Genomic DNA, 23,089 nt, shown 5'->3' on the forward strand with positions numbered 1-23,089 from the left:
GATTAGAATTTGTCTAAAGTTAGAAACTTGCCTTCTCCAAATAGCTCGTGGTCCATAAAGTTTCTCAATTCTTGGCCCATTTATGGAAAATCCATAAAAAATGCTGGACTGCCACCATGAATGGAGATTTATGATAACTTAAAACCACTGGAGAAAGAAAAAATTTTAAAACTGCGCCTGGGCGTAATCCCTGTATATCCTCACTTACCGCCCTGGATAAGGAAAAATCTTCAACCACAATGCCGCCTGTGTAAAGTCGGAAAGGAAGACATTGTCCACGCGGTGTGCATCTGCCCCAAATTCAAAGATCTGAGATGCAAATTCCTGCGAGATTCCTTTAAAACTCACGGTATCAGGACATGCAGACAGGCAGTCAAACTTTGTTTCAATCCCAGCAAAACAAAATTAAACTGTCAGGTCGTAAAAAAAATTGAACTCGCTGGGGTCAGATAAATGAGAGCCTGAGGACTGTTGATTTTAATAATGGCAAACTACAATCTGAATCACACTGGCAAACTCACAGGACAGAGAGAACTTTTAAACATTTTTTTTTTTTTCATGGTTAACTTTCCTTGCTATTTTTTAATTTCCTTTTATAACGTTTTATTCACTGGTTTACTTCATGGTTGCATAAGATGCGATACTATTTATACAATTAGGAGCTATTAGTATTGGATAATAGGCAGTATTTTAACAAACACTTGATACTGCGTTACGATACCTGTGTTTTTATTAATACTGTATTCTGTATGTGGGGATCAATGACATTTCTAAATAAAGCATCAATGACAAACCTATACGTTTCTTTATTTCTTTCAGTTCACTGTCCCCGCCTGCTCCTCGGGGCACCCTTCATTGGGTTTGCCTCGCAGCCTTTTGTAATACCAAAAGTTCTGCCTGTTTACTCTACCTGTCTATGCCGCTCAGTCTATGGTGCGCGTGTGAGAGTATTTCACGCATGCGCACTGACTTGCATGTATTTTACTGTAACCAATTGTCAAAGATGCTCACGCTTACCTGACATATCCAAAGACTGGAGTTAGAATAGTAAGTCTTCCTCTCCTCGAATATGTGTTTTTTATTGTCTGTGCACCCACCCCTCTAGCTCCATGGGTGGTATAAAAATCCAGACACTTCCAAGAGGCATACACAGATGGGGTAGCTTGAACAGTGGGAGCACCTTCGGGTTTGAGGATATCATGGACCTCGAAGTCCCAGGCTGCAATTCATCAGGCTATTATTGGTGGTCCGTCTGAAGACATGCGCAAGAAGTGGATATCAAGGTGCACTACCGGTGGCTGTCCACTAGAGGGCGCTGCGAAGACCGTAACAACGCAGTATACACAGTGCGATACCACAGACCCAAAGAGGTAGATATGGAAACGTATTGCACTGTAGGCCATGCACTGAAGAGTATCCACTCTTTGGCTCCAAATATTCTGTGAGGCACATCAATGCTGTGAGAAAACCAGACAGGTTAAAGAGGAAGAAACATAGCAAGCACCCACGAAGTTTCAAAATAGATATAGCACAAAACAGCAGCTTTTCACACACGGCAGGCCGAAAAAGCACAGGGTAAAACGGTTATGTTTGATTTCTTACTATAACCAATACTTAATAGGCCTTGCCCCACTGGATTTTGGGAGTAAAGATGCAGCAGCAATAGTGTTTAACACAATGAGAAGGAATTGTTGAAAAACGCAGCTCAGGATACGAAAGGGTGCAGTACCGCTGGCAGTGAGTAGAGGTCCCCGTAGAGCCGGTGGATAAGAAAGGGTGCAGTACCACAGGCTGCGACTAAAGGGCCCTGTAGAGCCGGTGGATAAGAAAGGATGCACTACCACAGGGTGCGACTAGAGGTCCCTGTAGAGTCGGTGGATGAGAAAGGGTGCAGTACCACAGGCTGTTACTAGAGGTCCGTGTAGGGTCGCTGGAAGAGAATGTGTGAAGTACCACAGGCTGTGCCTAGAGGTCCCTGTACAGACGAGGCAGCACTGGATGAATCTGGCATTGTGTAAAGAGCTGTAGCTACAACAGGGGGCTGTTACTAGATGCGACCTGCAACAGCGTTTGATATTAAATTCTACAGTACCACTAGCTGCAGCTAGAGGTCCCTGTGCAGAGGTCTTCAATCTGTGGGGCGCGAGCCCCAGGGGGATGTGAAGGCATGAGAAGGGGGTCACGCTCTTCATTTGCTGAAAGAAAACGTCCTAGACGGTCACTGGTAGTTAATATGCTTTCCCTGGAGAAACTCTCTCTTGTGCTGGGAAATCGAGGCCAGGCAGACAGTTAAACACGTTTTTCTACCAGTTTGTAAAGGATTTCCAGTTTAACTTGTTGTGCACATTTGCATTTCTTTCAGGCCAGCAGCACACTGGCAGAAAGGTGTGTTTAGCTGTCTGCCTGGCTTCGATTTCTCAGGACAGAAGGGTGCTGTTGCAGTTAATTGATCAAATCACTTGAAGCTTTTTGAGTGGTAGTGCCAGAGTTTACGGAGCAGTGAAGTGCTTGCTTTTAATTGTCATTGTATTTACATAGCGCTTACTATCCCTGAGAATGTGTTGAAGGGACAGTTACATTGCATAGGGTCTGGATATTATTAAAATCTATGGGTCTCATTTACAATGAAACGGTGTAGTGCAGCTCCACAGGTATTTTTGCTGCGCTGCCCTATGCTAATTAAAAATGGCAGGAATGGACTGTATTTATAAGATACGGTGCACTCCTGTCCTTTCTGCCTGCGCACAATTTGGTGCCTAGCGCCAATGCAGGCACCCTTGTACCATGGTGCAAGGGTGTCAGCATTGTTGGCAATATTGTTTTTGTGCAAGAAGGCACGCCTTCCGGCGCAAAAACAACCCTACACATAGAGAGAGGAAACAATTGAGGAGAAATAAGATATTTCTCCTTGTTACGCATCCCCTGGGGCAGCATACAGTTTTGATGCATTCTCAGGTTTACAGATCCTTGTAACCCACTGCAACGCCCCTCGAACGCCCCCCTGACGTAGTGTAAAGCAATACACCGACTTGCGCTGTGTTGTCTTACACCATATCTAGGAGGCCATGAAAAGCCAGGCAAAGTGACTTTACGTGGCCTGCAGCACACGGAGCTTATAAATAAGCCCCTATATTTTGGAAGTAGCCTGTATATTTTGGAAGCACCATTTAATCGTAATGGAAGCAGTCACTTTAGCTGCCTGCCCGCTCCTGAAAGCACACTGCAATTCGACCAGACCCCTAGCTGGAGAGGAGGAGGGGCTGTGGACGCCCGTAAAAGGACACCGGAGGTCCCGCTGCGCGGGTGAAGCACTCGTCACTTTAGCTGCCTGCCCGCTCCTGAAAGCACACTGCAATTCGACCAGACCCCTAGCTGGAGAGGAGGAGGGGCTGTGGACGCCTGTAAAGAACACCGGAGGTCCCGCTGTGCGGGGCGAAGACCGGGCCCGTCTTCGCCCATCATAGCCTGAAATAGGTCGGGCCACCCATCTGAGAAGTACTACAGGAGGACGCTGGATGTTGGGGTGTAGCGAGGGTGAGTCTTTGCGAGTATTGTAAAGTATCTACCAGGCGTCCTCAAGTAACTGACGTGGGGTCTGCTGTTTTACTTCCTGACAAAGCCCGAAAGCTACATCTCTGCCCGTGGTCAATACTGTAATTTACCTCCTGGAGAACGGTGGACTGACGACTGACACTGGCCTGGCCTTTGTGTGTGGACTAAATATATCAGGGGCTGTGTTTTTAATGGTTATGTTCTTTATGTGTTCTTAGTGCATTGTATGATTGTGTAAAACTTCGCACATTTATTTGTATACTGTACTTTCGAATTTGTTTTATTTGCTCTGAGGATGGGTAAAAGAAAAATGGGTACTGCCCACAAAACAACCGTGGGGGGGCAGCAATCACGCTTGAACAATTGACAGGTGCTATGGGGGCGATAGAAGAACAAATTAACTCAGTGGAGGAAACTTTAACGCAAGAAAAGATACAGGGGATGGCATCTAAAGGTCCAGTGGGTCAAATAACTGGTTGTTCTCTGCAAGCTATCACCCAGGAGAAAGCCACCGAAAAGCTGCCCCAGAACTAGTGTGTTCAAAACACATCTGGCAATATTCATATAAGTGATCCTGATTCTGAGCCGCAACCTCCGCCTAAGAGATCTAGAATCCCAGAATCTGTGGGCAGGGAGCCAATTATTGTTCCGTCCATATTACCATCAACATCAAAGAAAGTAAATAGGATGAAGAGGACGAAGGGGGGCAAACAGGGTAAGCCTGAGTCTGGGAGGACAGATGGTTGAGCTTAGTATGATCATCAGTAAAATTAATAACTAGCATAATAGCTTAATTGATGCTATATCAAGACTAACGATAGAGTGAAGTCCCTTGAGGATATTATAAAAGACAAAATGGACATCTGCACATTGTAGTAAATGATAAAGCTATTGCTCAGAAAGAGGACCCGGTCTCCCGGGCTACTATACGCCCCAATGGTGTGGGTAATACTGATGGGCTGGTACATATAACTAGGCCTTGTGATTCTCAAACTAGGTTCATGACTCCATCTGTGCCTAAACCGCCTGTAGTAGCGCAGCTGGATAGGCCCCAGAAAGGGGACATTGCTGCGATTGATAATACAACTTCTAAACGGATATTTATGAATTCGCAGAAATCATTAAAAAATATATCTACCACTCTTGACTTACCACCTGCTGTGACCCCCTATACAATTATTTTGGCCAATGTCCCAGTTTTAGAATCGCAGAAGAACGAAACATGGGAGGCCCAGAGGAATAAGTCACTCTTTTGGCTGGGCTCAAAAACCGGATTAACCAAAGCTTTGTTTGCTAAATTTAAAATGGCCAGAAGGGTGTCTTGGGTTGGCCAGGATAACAAAAAGCTTGCAGGGGACTGCATAGTTCGTACATTCAGTGACCCGTATTTAATACAGGCTATTTTAACCAGAAACGGAAGTATAAATATATCACATACGGGTATTAACATTTTGCCACTAGGATTCTTCTGCCAACCTCATGTGGCTCTCCAACAAAGAAACCAGAATATGCTACCCCAGGGCAGTTTAACTTTCACTTATAATGTACCAGTTGCCAATCGCTTCGATATCCTACCAACACTAGAGGACATCGATTGACCAAGAGCTCAAGATTCATCATGCTCAAAAGTGGGAAGTAGGACTGAATTAGTAATCAGTGGTCTACCGGCTGCTTTAAATCTTGCTGAAATACCTAGTTCAATCAGGGAAGAAGGTCCTCCTCAAATAATGGGGCCCATCTTAGCTCCGTGTGGGGATAGGAGCATGCCCCTAAACAAGAATGAAATTACCCATAACACTAATGTAATTAACCAGAGGGTCTATGCAGACATTGAATTGCCTACAATCAATATATTATTCTGGAATGTGGCTGGGCTGCGCCAGAAGGTTGGAGATCCACAATGGGTTACTTTTATTGGAGACTTTTTAATATTGTGTTTTCAAGAGACTTGGATGATGAACGAGGCGCACATAAATGGATACAAAACTTACCACACTCCAGCGGTGAACTCAGTGTGTGGTAGAAATAAGGGGGGGTTATGCACCTACATTTCCAGTAGTATAGCTGTTAACAAGATTGATTTTAAAATCTCAAAAAAGATTTTATCAAGTCTTGCTATTAAATATGGCTGAAAAGCGTTCTGTGGCTCTTGTAAATTTCTACAATAATATTCTCAAAGAGCAGCTAGGTCATGTACTGGGTGAATTACGGAAAGATATCTGTAATATACAAGAAAGCTCAATGGAAGACCTATGCATTATCTGGGGTGGGGATTTTAATGTTAATATTTGCCAGTATGCTGTGAAGGGAACCTGTGGCCTTTGCATGGAAAAAGGTGTGGAGTCTGCACATTTCTCTCATATTACATCTGGCGATCTGCTTAATACCATTGTGTATCAATTTGACCTAGGGTTCGCTAATGAACTCTGTACCCCCATAGTTCCATTTAAGAACACTTTTAATGGCAGAGGACGAGGCTCTATAACGGATTTCATTCTGATCACTAAGATTCATACTAGTAGGGCGAGGGATTTTGAAACTCCTACAAATGCAATGAGCGACCATTTTCCAATAAGTCTTTCTATTTGTCTACGTCCTATAGGGAGCCCCAGGAAGAATTATTCCCTTTTGAACTCACGCTTAAAAGGTTAAATGGGTATACCCTGAGTTGGACAAAAATTGACCCAACCCAGTTATTCAGTCAAATAATAAATAATTGTAAGAAGGATATGGCTGTTTGCCTTGACGAGTTGGCCGTTGACCTTGAGGTCTTAAACTCATTTGGTATTATTACAAAAGAGATTAAGGAGCTATTGACAGGGGGGATTAGGGAAAGAAAGACAAAGGAACAGGGATGGTGTGATACAGGTTGTACCAAAGCACATACTAACCTAAAGAAAGCATTACATAGACAGAATAGTAGCCAACATGAAAGAACTAGCATTGGCATAGCCAATAGGTCTCGCTTTTGGGACCTTTTAAGTATTTAGTTATGCAGCACAATATCCTTGGTGCAACAACACCAACTGTTGCGTGGCTAAAAACGTATAATGTAAATGCAAGACCTATTGTATTGCAAATGCTTGTTTTCTTTTAGAGACTCGTAAATTGTTCAATGCTGTTAGGATGCTTCTCCAAAACGGTCTACCTCTTGTCTGAAAATGCTAATGAACATTACATAACCACTGGGGAAACTTAACTACAGAGCACAATGAAGTGTTACTGATCATTAAAACACTAAGCATGGGAAATTAGTGACAAAGTACAGGGCATGTGACTGCTGAATGCCAAGCTTCAAATCCAGAAGAAAACAGGATGTGGATGCAAAGAAAAGTGCCTTCTCATCCAATGTACCAATGATGAAGAAACAAGGAAGGGCTACTTCAGAGATTTCACAATGAAAATCAGAGGTTTTTAAAAACAAAGTGACGACCAAAAGATGTAAATCCTACTACACAGCAGAAAGAATTGCACAATGTCCTGGATTGCCTGAGAGGATAGGATGCTCAATTGCTGGAAGGCGTAAAACAGGATCAATTAGTGAAAATCATCCAAATGCCAGAAGAGATACAAGATTATCAACCAGTGGAAGACACCCAACTGCCAGAACAGATACAAGAGGATTAGCAAGCGGGAGAGACGCAACTGCCGAAAGAGAAACAAGAGGATGAATAAGTGGAAGAGACTCAACTGCCGGAAGAGAAACAAGAGGATGAACAAGAGGAAGAGTCTCAACTACTGGAAAAGATACAAGAGGAACAACAAGTGGAAATCACCCATCTGCCAGAAGAGAAACAAGAGGATTAATAGGTGGAAGATATCTGGCTGCTGAAAGAGATACAAGAGGAAGACCTCCAGCTGCCAGAAGAGATACAAGAAGATCAACAAGTGGAAGACATGCAGCTGCCGGAAGAGATACAAGAGGATCAACAAGTGAAAAAAACCCAGCTGCTGGAAGAGGAACAAGACAATCAACAAGTGGAGGACATCCAGCTGCTGGAAGAGCATCAACCAATAGAAGACACCCAGCTGCTGGAAGAGCTACAAGAAGATCAACAAGTGGAAGAAACCTAGCTGCCAGAAGAGATACAAGAGGATCAACCATTGAAGACACCCAGCTGCTGGAAGAGCTACAAGAGAATCAACCAGTAGAAGACACCAGCTGCTGAAAGAGCTACAAAAGCATCAATAAGTGGAAGACATCCAGTTGCAGGAAGAGCTACAAAAGGATCAAATGGTGAAAGACACTCAGCTGCAGGAAGACATACACGAAGATTAACAAGTGGAAGACATCCAGCTGCTGGAAGAGCTTCAAGAGAATCAATCAGTGGAAGACATTCAACTGCTGAAAGAGATACAAGAGGATCAACCAGAAGCCACCCAGCTGCCAGAAGAGATACATGAGGATGAACCAGTGAAAGACACCAAACTGCCGGAAGAGATACACCCAGCTGCCGAAGTCTACAACAGGATCAGCCAGTGGCTCCACAGGACATCCTTCACCCGGTATAGAAACCTTTAAACTACAGGTAGTTGCTTCTTTCTTTCTATGCAAATAAGATTTCAGGAATAAATTAATGAAATACTGGATACGACACGGGCTTGGCATATATTTAACTTTAAACATACCTACAAAATTGTATTATATCGAGACTATTCTTATATGTTATTTGTGTATTGTTCAATGGTATTTTATTATATTTTACCGCAGGTATCAGACTCTTGCATTTGGGAAACCAGAGGGTGCAGCACTGTAATTAGTTTTAACACATTATTCCAATAGGATGGGATAGATCTGCTTCCTACGGTAGCATTAGGATATACAGAGCAGAGGTGACCCGGGACTTATGCATACTTTAAGACGGATCAGGTGCCCTGGCTGACAATCCTCTATATACTTCTTTGTTTTGGTCTGTGCGCTGCGTTTTCACACTGCCATTCCACTCATTTTTTTTTAAAAACCTTTATTAACCGCAGTTGCATCAATTTACAATGTACTTCCATTTGCCAAAGCGTCAATTCCGCAGTATAAAAATACACCTGTTCAGATGGTGAGACACAGCCGTTTAGCCGACAACCCGGAGGTCCGGCGGCGGTAAACAGTTGAACATATGCATAGGAATCAGGTATGTACATTGTGTGTAAATGGGTCTATGGTGCTTTTCTGTGTTTCGTCGTGTCGCATCTGAAGCGCATTGCCTGCAAGAGAGGAGGGCGCTGTGTTCCAGCCCTTATTGCGGCGCCGTCGATTAGCCCCTAGGCCCGTAGGGGGAATCGCGCAAGGCACCAGGTTCCCCACCAAATGCCCAGGTCTCCGGGCAACGGAGCCCTGGTGTCCTACTCGTGGCGTAAGCTGGAGCGCGACGAGGAGGTGGCAGTACAGCTCACAAAGACACACATGTCAGCGTGTGTATCCGACGAGCCCAGTGTGCCGTTTCGCAGCTCAGCTCTATGCGCGCGGCGCATGGCGCTCTATCATCCCTTCAGCGGTGTGCTCCCCAGGCCGCCGAGCACCTGTGCAAGCCTGGCATGGAACGCTGCGCGTTTCGAGTGGATCATTCCGCGCTTGCCTGGCATAGCCGCCGTCTGCGCGTAGTGCGCGCCATTGCTGCCTCATCAGTGCTGTACAGAGCGCGCTAGGTGGGGCAGCGCCTCGGGGGCGTCGGGTAACACTTCCAGCAACTGTTTCTGTGGTTGGACACGGGTTCGGTCAGGGAGCGTAACCAACAGCCGAACTGCTCCCCGTGTGTGTAATATGAATGGAGGGGCCAGGGCTAGGGTCAAAAACTCGGGTGAGGTCCAGAGGAAGAGGGGAGGGGGGGAGGTGGAGATCGTTCTGCATCAGAGTAGGAGGAGACAGTAGCTGTCAAGCGGGGCATAGCTGGACCTTATGGGAGGCGCGCCGAGCAGCAGGTCGCGGGGGGGGGGGGAAAAAGGGGGGGCGGGAGGGGGGGGCAGGAGGCCGCCGAAAGGGGCCAAGAGTCCGCTGTGTCTGCGTCCGCAGTCCTAGATTATCCTCTCGTACGAGGGAGGTGCTCCTCCATGCCAAGGAAGGGGCTTCTGTATGGGGCGGAGTGGTCTTATCTTCCTGGGTGTGCCCGTATCTCAGTATCGCGCGCGCCCTCTCAAACTGCGGCGGCAGCAAGCCCCGCGCGCGCGCCATAGACGCACTGTAGGTGATATCTGGCAGCAGCCCCCTGCAGAGCAAAAAGCGAGAGGCGCTAGGGGGGCAATCAAGCAGAGGGGGCCGGGAGCTATCCCCGTCACGGTCTCAGGGATGTCGCCATCCAGCCAGCAGGCTCAGGTTATCCCTCGGTTCCGGCAGGCCACCTGAAAGGCTGTAAGGAGGTCATCCCAAATTTGGGCGATGGGGAACTTCCGGAGCCCTGCAGTTTCCTCACGTAGGAGCACTGCACTCTCAGCCTGCGCCCAGTTTACAAAGGAGGCCCTCCAGTGTCTGATGTGCGGGGGGGCCGTTGCCTTCCAATGCTTGGTGAGCAGGCGTTTAGCCGTCACAAGCCCCATGTCCCAAAAGCGCGCCTGCACTTTATTCGCTTTTGTGCGCTTGTATAAGCCTAAGATGCATGCCTCCCACGTGCGTGGTAGCTGTCCATCTGCACCGCGCTCAATCAGCGACAGCACGTCGTTCCAGTATGTCTGCACACCAGTGCAATGCCATAGCATATGTAAGAGGTCCGCTCCCGGTAGCGAGCACCGTTGGCAGACAGCGTCCGTCCGCAAGAAATATCTGTTTATCTTGTCAGGTGTGAGATACGCACGCTGCAGTATGTAATATTGGATAAGTTTAAAGCGGGGGTTGCGTGGAACGTTAGTCGGACTGGCCAGTATCATCGCCCATTCTTTGTCTGTCCAGGCTCTGCCCCTGTCCGCCGCCCAGCGCTCCCTCAGCACCAAAGTGGATGGTTGCGAATGCGCCAATAGTGCCTGCGCTAGCCAATGTATGACATGCGCGCCATTTCCCATAACGTGCAGATATTGGATGAAGGTATGCGTCGGCGGCTCCACCGCCATGTCACCCCAGGAAGCCGTGAGTGTCTGCACGAGGGAGGCATGCAGGAGGAACTGCCCCGCCGGGAGCGCCGTGTCTTCAGCCAGGGCGGCGAACGTAAGCAAGTCGCCATCTTCATATAGGTCACTTAGCGTGTCTACTCCTGCCTGCTCCCATCCTGTCAAGTGGGCCTCCGTGAGCGGTCCCGTCGGGCCAGGCATGCCCAATAACGGTAACTCCGGGGCGTACGGTGTGGTCGCGCGTGTGAGGCGAAGGCACCGCTGGAAACATCTGCGCGCCACTGCCAGGTAGACCTGGGAGGGGCAGGGCGCGCGGGTCAGCGGGTGGAACAGCGTGTTGATTTGTGTCCGCGTCCAGGCAGTCGCATGCGAGGCAGTGTCCTCTAGCTGCCTGCCGCTCAGCCACCCCGCCACCCATTGCATCTGCGCCGCTAGGTAGTACAGCTCCGTATTGGGGACCGCTAAGCCCCCGGAGTCCGTGGGCATGTATAATTTGGTCAACGCTACACGCGGTCTCCCCTTGTTCCAGATGAGGCCGCGCAGCAGTGCCTCCAGGTCGCGGAACAGCTTGGCGGGTACATACAAGGGCAGGTTTGCAAAATAGTACAATAGGCGGGGCAGCACTATCATCTTGGTCAGTGCCACCCGGCTAGGCACATTGAGGGGCAGGGTGTTCCAGTAGCCAACCTGCGCACGAACAGATGCGATCGCTCTGAGGAGATTCCCGTCCAAGACGTCTGCCGGGGTTCTATAGATTCTAATCCCCAGGTAGCGGAAGGTGGTGGGATGCCACTGCAGTCTGTCCCCTCCCAGTCGGACGTCGCATTCAGGCGTCGCTGGGCCAAAGGGATAGGCTCCCGACTTGGCCCAGTTAACCCTCAGGCCCGACATCACCTCGAAGGTGCGGAATACGTCAGCCAGGGAGGCAGGGATGGCAGTTATGTCTCTGACGTACAGCAGCAGGTCGTCTGCATATAGAGATACCGCGTGCAGGCCATCCGCCAATGGGATTCCCCATTCCAGTCCATGCGCCCTAAGCGTCGCAGCCAGGGGTTCCATTGCCAGCGAGAACAGTAGCGGCGACAGCGGGCAGCCCTGGCGGGTGCCTCTGCGGACCCGGATGGCGTCAGAGAGGATGCGGCCCGTGCGGACTCGGACAGTCGGTCTGCTATAAAGCAGGTCAATCATGGCGTTATAGCCCCCCCCCCAGCCGGTATTTCTCTGCAACCGCCCTCAGGTACGGCCACTCAACGGAGTCGAAGGCTTTCTCCAAGTCCAGTATCAGGCATCCCGCTCTTGGCCACTGTTGCGTGGCGTATTCCTGCACCCGAAAGAGGCGGCGGATGTTGTAGGAAGTGTGGCGTGTGGGGACGAACCCATTTTGGTCCCGGTGCACCAGAGCAGGTACATGAGGGGCCAGCCTCCTAGCCAACGCAGAAGCAAGGATTTTATAGTCTGTGTTTAGCAGAGCCAATGGGCGGTAAGAGCCTACTCGCGTGCCGTCCTTGCCCGGCTTAAGGATAGAGACCAATGTGGCCTCATTCAACGTTGGGGGCAAAGCAGCTCCCTCTGCTGCCGCTGCATACATTCGCAGTAGCTCCGGGACTAGGATGTCCGAGCCAGCCTTGTAAAATTCAGCCGGCAGCCCGTCCGGGCCTGGGGTTTTCCCATTGGAGAGCTGAAAGATGGCCTCTCTGAGCTCGTCTGCCTCCAGCGGGGCGCCGAGTTCGTCTTGCTGCGCAATAGTCAACTGTGGCATCGGCAGGGGGGAGAGATAGTCGATGATGTCAGAGTAAGGGACTGTGAGACGGGAGCGATACAATGCGTTATAGTGGGCAGTGAAAGTGTCATGGATGCCAGTTTGGGTGTACGTTAGTTCCCCCCCCTCTCCATGTATAGCTGTCACCGGGGCAGAGCGGGCGTCCCGCGAGATCAGCCACGCTAAAAGCTTGCCCGGTCTGTCACCGAGATGATGAGTTCTCGCCGAGTGCGCAGCGTAGTTGACATTGCGAAGTCGCTCCAAAAGGCGCGTATGCTCCATGTGGGCTTCATGTAGTGGGCCCCCGTCCCCATCCACAGCCTCCCCCTCCCGCGCAAGCAAGCCCGACTCCAGCCTGGTCAGGTCTCTCTCCAGCTGGTGTCGTATCTGCCCCTGGGTGTGTAGACAGTGGCCTCGTATCACTGCCTTGAAGGCGTCCCACTCCACCCTTGAGTCAGTTGCCGTGTTGGTGTTGTCCTCGAAATATTGCGCAGTGCGCTCGAGGAGGGCAGCGCGGAAAGTCGCATCTAGTAACAGTGCTGGCTGTAGGCGCCATGTAGGGACAGGGGGGTGTGGGCGGGCCCAGGCTATGGACATGAAGTGTGGGTTGTGGTCCGAGTGCGTGCGGCCCATGTATTGCGTGTCCGTCACATGAGGCAGTAGGTCTGTAGATGCCATGAAGCGGTCGAGGCGGACATGCAAATCGTGGGCGCCAGAGTAATAGGAGTATGTCCGCGTCCCTGGGTTGCGCTGCCGCCAGACATCTTGCAAGTCCCATTGCGTGGCCCATTCCAACAGCGCTTTCGTGGCTCCCCTGGTAGGGGCATTAGCTGGGGGCGGGGAGGAACGATCCAGTGCGATGTCTAAGGTGCAGTTATAGTCACCCCCTATGATCCATGAAGTTGCATGCCAAATCGCCATAGTCGCTGATAGCCGCGCCAGGAAGCCGCTCTGATCAACATTTGGGGAGTAGAGGGACATCAGTGTAATAAATTGGCCATCTAGCCTGCCCTGCGCAGCCGTATATCTGCCCTCACTATCTATCACAGTGTCAGTGGCCTCCCACGGGGTCCCTGGGCGAACCCATATCAGTGTTCCGCGAGCGAATGAGGAGTATTCCGTAGCATACAGTTGCCCCCGCCATCTACGATGGAGCGCCCGCACCTCGGTCCCGCTCAGATGGGTTTCTTGGAGCAGCGCTATGTTGACTTTGTGCCGCTTTAGGTACGAATAGATATGATAACGCCTAGCCGGTGTGTGCATCCCCCTGACATTCCAGGTGCATATTTGTATGCTAGCCATAGCGGCCATGCGTGTGTGCGTCTCCCCCATTCCCCAAGGGCGCATCCCCCACCTCAAGGGTCCCCCAGGTTCAGCAGCCAGCTCCCACCGTGCAGCTAAAGCGGGTGATGTGTGTGCAGTGTCGTGATCTCCAGCAGGGTAGGGGGAGAGGGAAGAAAGGGTACATAGAAAGCCTGAACATGGCAACTAGAAAATGTTAGAATACCAAAAGGTCGGCTTCACAACGGGTCGCCGTCCAAACACTCAAGTGAGCTTATGAACTATACAGTCTCAGGGGGTGGGTGGTTTATCTCTTAACAGTAATTAAACCAGTGCAGTCTTGGAAGCGCCCTGCATGCTTCCCAGGTGATGCGTGCATGCCGCTGCTGGCCGGCAGGCGTCTAATGTCTATTGTTCAAGGCCGTAGCAGCTGTACGCCCGGTCGTCAGGCCAGTGTGGGCAGGAGTGCCCGAGGGGGGGCATGGGCATGTCCCCCTCCGAATGGCGTCAGTGGTAACAAGCCGGTGACGCAGCACCAAGAGGCATCTCTACATGTCTGTAAAGTGGGTGTGCGAGCCGTGTGTTCATAAGCAGAAAATGTACTCACAGTGTCCAGCTCCGGGGGCGGATCCCTCATAGTGTCAACGGTACAGGCGCAGGGGGCCTCAGGCAGGTCCAGCCGTGCAAGGGGCAGTCCAACAGGAACTCCGGTAGGTCGATGTCTCATGCCAAGTGGCAGTTCACCACCGGGGCTCCTCAGCCGAAAAGGTCCGCTGTTTGTGGTGTGACCTCTGGGGGGCCCCAGAGTCCTGTGTGTCCGGGATACCATAGATCGCCTCGTCATCCGTTGAGTGCACTGTCGGACTGGCGTCCGGTCGAGCCGACGACGCCGGGGAATTGCTGATTTCCGCCACCCTGCGCAAGGCATCCCGCTGTTCCTGCTGGACGAGATCCACCGGCGGGGAGCGGCTCGCCGTCCCTCTGGCCGGCGGCGGCGTGGGCGTCCTGCGGCGGTGCCGTCGTCTTGATCCTCTCGCCCTCTCCGCCGCAGCAGCTCCCATCGTCCGCCGCGGCGCGTCTGGCATCCCGCCATCAAGCCAGGCCTCCGCTTCCTCGGGACTCGCAAAGAAGTGTGTTTTGTCGTGCGCCACCACCCGCAGTTTGGCCGGGAAGAGTAACGAGTACTGGAGGGCCGCTTCGCGCAATCTTCGTTTTATCGCCAGGAAAGAGTGCCTCTGCTTCTGTACTCGCGCCGTGTAGTCTGGGAAGAACATCACTGTTGCGTTGTCAATGGTGATTTCCCCCAAGGTTCTGGCTCCTCGCAGTATGGCATTGCGGTCTCTATAGTTGAGTACCCGGAGGAGAAACGGTCTAGGGTTAGAGCCCAGGGGGGGCGGTCTCGCGGGCACGCGGTGGGCTCTCTCCACCACAAAGTGCGGGGAAAGTGTGTTGTCCGGTAGCAGGTCTCGCAGCCAGTCCTCAACCTTGCGGACAGGATTCGCCCCCTCCCATCTCTCCGGGATGCCCACCAGGCGAATGTTGTTTCTTCTTGCCCGGCCCTCCGCATCTTCAGCCCGTCCCTCTAGCAGTTCCACCCGGTTCAGAAGGTCTTGCATCTTTGTTTCTGTCCGTTTCGTCGCTGGTTCGATATCCGCCATAGCGCCTTCCAGCGTCGTGGTGCGCGCTTGCAACTTTTTATGGTCGGCTCGGAGGTGTGTTAAGTCGATTGCCACACTGTCAATTCGGGTCTCCAGGGAGGTGCGCGTCTGCTGTAGCGACTCCTCCATCCTCTCCATGGCCGCCAAAACGCTATCCAGTTTCGTCGCTACGTGATCGGCGTCCATCGTGGGTGTTGCTTTCTCGTGCCTTCCCCTCTCCGCTGCAGCTCCCGGTCCGGAGCGAGTTCGCGCCCCTCTAGGCATGGAGCCGGCGGTGTGCGCAAGGTGTCTCCCCCGTCGCCGAGGGGCAGGGGTCCGTGTCCGCGCAGCGAAGCGGCTCCGCGCCGCTAATGCCCCTGTCGTGGATCCTGCCCCACTCCAAGGGAGAGGAGTGTCGCACTTCCCCACCGCCGCGCAGCGCCAGGCTTCGCCGCTTCAGTCAGCCAGGCCGTGGCGCTTTCGCCATGTGTCCAGGGGTCCCGACCAGCGATGGGTCCGGTCGCAGCCGGTGCGGCGCTCAGCGGCTCCCTCCAACTTGCGTGGCACTCCCGTGCCTCTGTTCCCACGTCGCGGTCGCCCTCCGCATCAGCCCGAGGCGTAGGGATCGTGTCACGTGCGTGACCAGAAGGTCCAGTCCAGCGCTCCTATAGTGGCCTCAGAGTCCACGGGTGGCGGCCACGTGTGCCGGCGCGCCGTTCTGCAGCGCAACTGTCATCCAGAGCAAAAGCCGCCCCTTGCGGTTAAAGGCCTACAGGAGTCTCGGAGAGGAGATGGCGTCCCAGTGCATCAGCAGCCCGGTCAGAGTGCGGGGAGGGGAAAAGCAAGGGCCGTGCGCGCCCTCATAGGCCCGGGGGCCTCCACCGCTGCCCGTCCAGGTCTTTTTCAGTCCACGTGGCTGGCTCCGACGCGCAGCAGCAATCAGGTATCGCACCCCCCCGGGTCCGCCCGGTTGCCTCCAGGGCCCCAGGCACACGACTCACCCCGAGTCCGGGCGTCGCCAGCAGCGTGGTCGCGTGTCCTCGGCGGTGTCCCCAGCTCGTCGCCACCTTCCGTTGGTTCCGCAGGAGGGAAGGGGGTTCCCCAGACGTTCCCAGCTGTGGCGTCCGCCTCTCCAGGCCACCCCCGCCGCGGTCGCGGGCCGCCGCTCGGCGCCGCAGTAACTCCCCCGTAGGCCGCAAAGTTAGGCCCAGGGGATCAGGCAACGCCGCGGGTTCGCGTAGTCGCGGGCCGCGGGTTCGCGTAGTCGCGGGCCGCGGCCGCGCGCCCAGCAGAGCGGCCGCAATCCCACCTGTCGGGTCGGCGCGGTTCTCCACCGCCGATTCTCGCCAAAGTCGGCCAGGAGGTGGAGAAGGTTCCGTAGCAGGCCCGCCAGCAATATCGAGCAGTGCACAGGAGCGTTGTGGCGGATAAACGACCCGGGGCAGGAGGGCTCAAGCGGGAGCTCTACCCGGGCACGTCTGCTTCCATCGCGTGCTAAGCCACGCCCCCCCTGCCATTCCACTCATGGTGTCCCATGTTTGGTCTTACTGAGGTGTGAGGATTTTCAGAATGAAACATGGGCAATGTAGCTCATCTACCCGCCAACCCCCTGAGGTTAGCTTATAGCTGATTCTTTCTGTAAACCCATACTTTCTCCTTAGTCTACAGTGTCCTTTCCTGATATCTGCAGCGGATGCCATGCTAGGCCTCCTCTCCATCACATCACAGAGCGCCCTCTGGGCAAACTAGCATGCAATATATACCCACGGGGATGCTCTATTCTTACCCTCACTTGTACCTATATCGTTAAACTGCATCACTTGCAAAAAAGGAGGATGGGTTGATGTATACATCTGTGTTTCAAAAAATAAGTTACTGACTACCATCTACACACTGTATGTAGGAACATTTTTAAAAAGAGTTACAATAACTGGGCATAGTAGAGAGAGTGATGGTCGGATGCATGGTAGCTAATATTACTATTGTACATCGAGTGCCTAGGGCGAGTCATGGCTGGAGGAGTAAAGGGTTACTTATGCCTGGTATGATGATGCTAAAAAGCTCTTGAAAAGAACACAATGATTTCTCAGGATTTACTTTTAATGTTGAGGGTGGTACTACGTTTGGGGCAGTGGAGGACAAAAAATTATTTGGGATGGCCAGAGCACCAAGGGACTTGAAGAAGTGAGATGATGTTACATTACTCAGCGGAGAGAGTATGGCAGACAGTGAAGAGAGCAAGGACTATGTCTGTAATGTGGCAAAGCCATAAGTAAATTTGAATGAGTTCAGCAATTGTAGAGGGGTCTGTTTTGCCCTAGGAAAATCATGAGCTTCGTGTCTGTCAAAGTACATAGGAGTGCAGGGTACAGGGAAGTGAAACAGTGGAATAGAGTAAGCCTAGCAAACTTGGATGCTTTCTTTGGAATAGGCCAAAGTAATGAGAGGCACTTGAAGGGCTCTTTGGAGTAGTATTAGGTAACACTGATTAAGATTTCTGTATTACGTACCACTGATTAAGGAAATAAGGCTCCGCGGCGTTCAACACCATCTTCAACAACACCTTCATCAGCAGACTCTACAGCATAGGCATACAGCAATATTCCCTCAAGTGGATTGCCTCCTTCCTTACAGGACGCACACAGAGCATCAGACTGCCTCCCTTTACATTCGCACCCAAAGACATCATATGCGGGGTACCACAAGGATCATCCCTCAGCCCCACCCTGTTCAACATCTACATGATCCCTCCTCGCAGAAGTCAGATCCCACAAACTCAAAATAATCTCCTACAAAGACACTCAACTGATCCTCTTGCACACCGAGGACCCCTCCAATGCCAAAACTAACTTTCGCAATGCCATGAGCAACATAGCCAAATGAATGAGAGACAACTGCCTCCAACTCAACTCAACTTCGACAAGACTGAAGTTCTGATCTTCTGAAAAAACACATCCACTTGGGACCACAGCTGGTGGCCTGCAGAACTCGGACCTACACCCACACCGACCGTCCATGCACGCAACCTCAGCATCACTCTTGACACTCAACTGATCATGAAATGACAATTCAACGCAGTCCTCTCTTCCTGCTTCCACACACTCCGCATAATCTTCAGATAGATCCGAACCAACACCAGAAAGACTGTCACCAGCCGCCTTGACTACTGTAACGCCCTCTACGCTGGCATCTCCACCCAGCTCCCCAGAAGAATCCAGACTATACAGAAAACTGCAGCCAGACTCATCCTGGACCTCCCCAAACGTACCCACATCGCCCCCCACCTGAAAGACCTCCATTGTCTCTCCATCCAGAAGAGATGCCAGTTCAAGATCCTCATGCACGCCTACAAAGCCCTCTATGACTAGGCCCTGCATACATCAACCACCAACTGAACTTCCACCAACCCTCCAGACACCTGCGCTCCTCTTCATTTGCCCTCGCACACATCGCCCGCATCCATCGCAGCGGTGGCTCCTCCTCCTCCCACATCGCTACAGAGACCTGGAATGACCTTCCCCTCCAGCTACATACGGCCCCCTCACTGGCAGACTTCAGAAAGAAAGGGAGGGCCTGGCTGTTCGAAGGTGACCCAGCACCCAGAAACCCCTAAGGGTGACAGTGTTGCGATTTACAAAGGCGGACTGATTGGTTGATTGACCCCGACATATTGAATAACCGTTCCGCAAGGTCAGCAGTCCATGATTCCTAAGTAGGACATGTTAGGTAGTAGGGTGACCTGGACAACGTGTTAATGGCACATATCGGTCTAAAGGAATGAGGATGGAGGACAACTGATTGCTGTAGGCAGCCAAACGTCTGTTTTACACTATCATAAGCAGTATCGGACTGACCTATAGGGCAATCAGACAGTGCTCTAAGGGTTGGTCTCACAGACCAGTGTTTTTTGGCAGTTTGAGGGACAGTTTTATGGTCTGATGCGCTGGAATTGAAACAAACATTGTCTGCCGCAAGCTCAAATCCATGCAGGCTTTCATACCTTGCAGAACACTTACATAGCATTTCTTTACGAGTTCACAAATGACCTAATTTTCAAACATGGGCCACTTTTTTTTAGGTATCTACTCCATTAATATGGGGCACTTTTATTTTAGGGCTCAAGCCTATTTTCTGCTGCAGACCGACCCTGATCACAAGGTTGGCTCAAAACACTGATAGGAGTCCGGATTAATGGAACTGAGGGTCAGGAAATGAGGAAAGGAAAGGTCAAGTAGAGTGGATAAGGAAGGAGACTTATAGATAAAGGTGTCTTCCACATAACACTATCCTCGAGGCAGAACAATAGCACGTTGTGAGTCAACGAACTTTGGTATTTAAATGGCAGAAGGGATGGGGAGCAGAAGATGGCAGGAGTTGAGAGGAGAGGGAATGAAGCAGAGGTCGATGAGCGTTGGGGAACTACAATTTGGGACTCATGTAAGGTGTCCACACAGGAGTGCTTTATGCAGAACCCCGATCGAAACAGAAGTACAGAGCTGGTTGGTTATGCAGTACTTGCTGATCTTATTCATTACCAGTTATTCTAGGGCGTGGAAGAGAGTGGGAGGGGGTATAAGTTGGTAGATGAAGTAGAAGGGTCAGTTTAAAGTTTAAATTTTTTATTAATGAGGTTATTACTGCTAATTTAAAACAAGAGGCACAGATGCCTGCATTGAGGCCAGTGGAATCGGTAGGATAGGCGTCCGAGTCCGAGGGTAGAGAGGAGTTTAATAAGAGACATTGCCCGGGCCTAGAAGGATGAATCCCCACCGCGGATTGGGGTATGGAAGAGGGGTTTGGACTTTTGTATGGGCCTGGAAATCCCGGTCTTCGAAGAGAGGGGGTGCCCTCAGTAACACTTCAAAATTTGGAAAAGGTGGGCAGATTATAGGGAACTATATCTGGAGCCTCCTTCCCCCCTATCTGCTACTGAAGAATCATTGATATGAATGTATTGGACTGGAATATGCATAGTGCACATGCTGGATGTGGCTAAAACTCTCCCTATATATGAGAAGTTTCTACTCTTCAAACAGATGTAATGTGTCACAGTTGTTTGTCTTTTTGTTAACTTTTTCCTCGCTATTTATTCTTTCTATGACCGATATAATGCTATTGTTGAAAATGTTGATATCTATATATGTCACCTTCTATGCGTATTGTGGTTGCCCTGTGAGGCATTCTCTTTGTCTCTTCTGTCAACAATAAAATTATGTTGTGAAAAAAAAAAGAGGAGTTTAATGATTTGGGGTGGGACGTCCTGGTATAGGTAAAGAAGGCAAAGCAAAGAATCAAGTCTGATCCTTGGAAGTGGAGGTATGCCATTCCATCAATATGCTGGTGACATGAAAATAAATGTCAGAACAAGCTACTGATTTCATCACAGCACCTACTCAATTACCCTTCAAAACTGGATTTCTGACAATTCTCCTGCATCACGACCATTGAAAATAGGGTTTTTCCTCTTGCTCATGTCCACGTTTGACCTGCAAATATTTGATCCTCTAAAACGAGGTGGCTTCTCTGCCTCACTCTCATCCACTCTGATGTAGTGTAGTTCCTATACCCCTGAAAGGCTCTGCACATTGGAATAACATACACTATAGATTTGAAATAGGACTAAGGTCAGTATGTCTCTATCGAGTATATTAAACTTAATTACTTGTGTGTGCCAGCTAACTCAGAGGTCACTATAAACTTCTTGAATATACAAGAAGGGATTAGTCTCTGACAACCGCATAAACAGGACAACTTTGTTTCCCTTTAGAATCGGAAGAGTCTCAGAATCATGGAAACAATAGATAACAGTTTCACTCAGTCAATCGTGCATGCTTCGTTTCTACAGAGTGGTACAGAAATAGAGAGGCGGGCGTTTCAATAAAAGGGTTTATTGAACAGTCTTATTTCTCATGCAAGAGATATGAATTGCTACAATCGTAAGACAGACTGCGAAGTACAATATGTACGAGGTTAGCAGTAAGATAAAATAATACTGCAATAGCATGGTTTGTAGCTATGACATATATTAATCAAAATACATACATAAATAACATAATGCTAAAATGTGATACTCATCTGATGTTTCTAAATTGTTCTACCCCAGTGTACCTAATTTAAGTGCAGTACGAGGTTTGAAGTAGGTGCTGTTTCTAAAGTATAGCTAGCTATATTTTAGTTTAGCCAAGAGTTGCCAAAGGTTTCTCCAAGTTCTAGTCAGCTCCATACCTGAGAATGAGAGAGGTTGGAATCTCTTTTCTGGACTCGATAGTCTAACCCCCCGCAAGGGAAGTCAGAGAGCACTGGAGCTGGATTCTCTGCGAGGAGGATGACAGCGTCAGGTCAGTGCATCAGGCTGGAACTCGATCTCCTTCCAAACTTGCCGTGGCAAACCGCGTAGTCTGGGTTGGATCGAATCCTCCGGGAACCGCAATTTGCCAGGGCAAGTGCTGGTATATTTATACTTTGAAGGTGTCTAGGAATGCCAGTATTGACGTAAAAGTCGGGCAGAGCAACGTCAGTTCTTGGAGATATATTCAAGCGGAGGGAAATTCCTAAAGGCGTAAGGGTCTGGTTTTCCAAGAATTCGTTGTGACGTGGATGGAAGGATGTAGGTGGCCATGCCTGTATTTGGTTTGTACGGACAATGTCTAAATAAGGGCCGAATTTCTATGTCCAAATAAGGGCAATGTGAATTGTACCTATATAAGGGCATAAATCGGGAAACCTATATACGGAATCTAAATCTGCACACAAACACTGAAACACATATCTCGAATCAACAATGTGGCTACATTTAGTAAAATAAACACATTTCTGCAGGCCATCTAAAATTAACCTTCTTTGCATTATTGATTTCGAAAATGCAGTAATAACAGGTGGTTCACAATAACTTAGCAAAGCAGCCCTGCACTCAGAAGCCAGATTGATTATTTCTAGAACACAATTGAACACGCCCTCTGCAAGCACTATTGGCTAACTTTAAATGCAGGGATCACTTTAAAGCGTTGTTGTTTTACTTACAAAGCAATACATCAAAACAATGCTCCCTACTTTTCAGGTCTGTTTCCAGGTAAAGACCTCCCATAGCTAAAAATCTCATAAGGCACTGTAGATTCATAACATTTGCTGCCCAAGTCTTGGAACTCACTTTCACTCAATTTCTGAACCCGCCATGCCTCCAGGAAGCATCTTAAGATCACCTGGCTCTTACGAACTTAAATATGGTTGCATATCAAAAAAATTGTTTTGTGTTAAGCCAGACAAAAAAAATCTTTTTGTGGTAAGACAGACCTAAAGTACCCCGCTTGACTTTAGGCATGCTTGCTTGCTTGCTTCCCTCCAGCAGAGCATATGTACTAATATTTCTTGAGACAATCTAATGCCAGTTATTTGGTGAGCACTCATCTCTTTTTTACTTCTTACTAGTGGATATCTATTGTGAGGTTTTTTCATAATTGTTTACTCTTGCTCTCTCTATATTACTTTGAATACCATCAATTTATATGTAAACTGCATAAATGCCTCCAAGTACAGGTGAGCTACATAAAAATCTTAAATAAAAATAAAGAGATAAATGTGAAATGACAGACATATCTAGTTTTGCTTATTGGGTGAGAGTTTTCAGTAGTCCATAGACTTTAATGAGACCTCACACATTAACTTTTGGGCCTAACCCGATTTCACTGATCGAGATACCTGCATCACGCATTCTAGAAACAAGAGAATTTTTTTTCCAGCAAAAGTGTATCGAATGTAGGGAAGACCATCTACTTGGAGGCACTGAATGAAGTAAAAGAAAGACCTACACTACATAGGATTTAAACATGAAACC

General features: G+C 49.7%; 2 protein-coding genes across 5 annotated transcripts in view; one reads left to right on the forward strand and one right to left on the reverse strand.

Annotated features, from left to right (window-relative positions):
- Positions 1 to 23,089, reverse strand: part of MUTYH (mutY DNA glycosylase) — a 172,469-nt gene that overhangs the window by 33,641 nt on the left and 115,739 nt on the right. The window lies entirely within an intron of this gene.
- Positions 3,388 to 23,089, forward strand: part of TOE1 (target of EGR1, exonuclease) — a 214,207-nt gene continuing 194,505 nt past the window's right edge. Inside the window, exon 1 of the mRNA XM_085602825.1 lies at positions 3,388 to 3,534. The gene's annotated coding sequence lies outside the window, so the exon portion shown is untranslated. The remainder of the gene's footprint in view (positions 3,535 to 23,089) is intronic.

The sequence above is a fragment of the Triturus cristatus genome, chromosome 4_2, assembly GCF_964204655.1.
Source record: "Triturus cristatus chromosome 4_2, aTriCri1.1, whole genome shotgun sequence".
NCBI classification, from domain to species: Eukaryota; Metazoa; Chordata; class Amphibia; order Caudata; family Salamandridae; genus Triturus; species Triturus cristatus.